The following is a 1209-nucleotide window of genomic DNA, read 5'->3' on the forward strand; positions in this document are numbered from 1 at the left end:
GCACTTAGGACTTTGTATCTGAGGAATATTTGCTTCATCATTTTCTATCTAATGAATTTTTCTGTGATGTCATAGACATCGACGGCGTCTGCATAATTAATTTTGGAGCTGCTATCTTATATTTATTTGTATTTATACGGTATCTTATTTTCTAAAAAAAGTGAACATTTTATGACACAAATCACGTATATTAATATTGCGATCAGGTTGACATGATATATACATAATGGAAGTTATGTTTCTCCTAACCTAATACAAGTTCCTGAAGTCATTTGATACAAAACATAAATATCATTTAAACAATGGTTATGTGTTGTGTTGTTTAAATAATTGGATTTATTTGATTAAGTCGTAATAAGTGAACCATTATTTATAGAATTTTTAGATGATATGAAACCATACTCTATTTTCCTGACATGTTCACTTTAATATAAACCTACAAGTAACTTGTATGGCATAACACATATTTTTCAGATTTATGTTTATGATAATTATGTAAAATAGTTCTTTATTATTTTTATTCTTAAAATATAAAAAACCTGAAACTAAAGCACTGAAAGTTTTTTAGCTTGTACTTTTGGATAAAAACGATTAGTCATCGCTTTCAATTTGACAGACATGAGTTCTAAGCCTGGCACTTGCAGTCCAAACAAATTATATAAATTAATTAAGAAATTCGATTATTTCCTAAGACCACTGATGATGAGTACTTGGCAATATTCGAAACAGCGTTGTATAATATAGTCAGCCAAATTTCAATAAATTAACTAAAAATTTTTGTATCTGTCCTTTCTTTCTTTGCTCTTCGAAAACCCTCTAAATTCTTAAAAGATACAATATTATACTACAATCTTTAGGATCTGTTGTCAGCTGCTATCATTGCGAATGTTTAACATAGATAAACCAAGAATATAGATGAACCTAATAATCAAATTTACATCTGATTCAGTTCAATTAAGCCCAGACATGGGCACTAGATTCGTTTCTTGACAACGGCAGAAATTATATAGGTAAGATAGGCAAGCAGTATTTTGGATTTTACAGAATGTCACTTAATTCAGTATATGAAAGATGGTAGTTAATAGGAGGATGTTCAATTTAGTATGAATCCTTAATAACAGATCTATAGAGACTTAAACGCCTGTTGTCATCATCCCACGACCTTGAAAACAATTTATATTAGAGGTATCTAAACATATATGCAACATG

The sequence above is a fragment of the Teleopsis dalmanni genome, chromosome 2, assembly GCF_002237135.1.
Source record: "Teleopsis dalmanni isolate 2A chromosome 2, ASM223713v2, whole genome shotgun sequence".
NCBI classification, from domain to species: domain Eukaryota; kingdom Metazoa; phylum Arthropoda; class Insecta; order Diptera; family Diopsidae; genus Teleopsis; species Teleopsis dalmanni.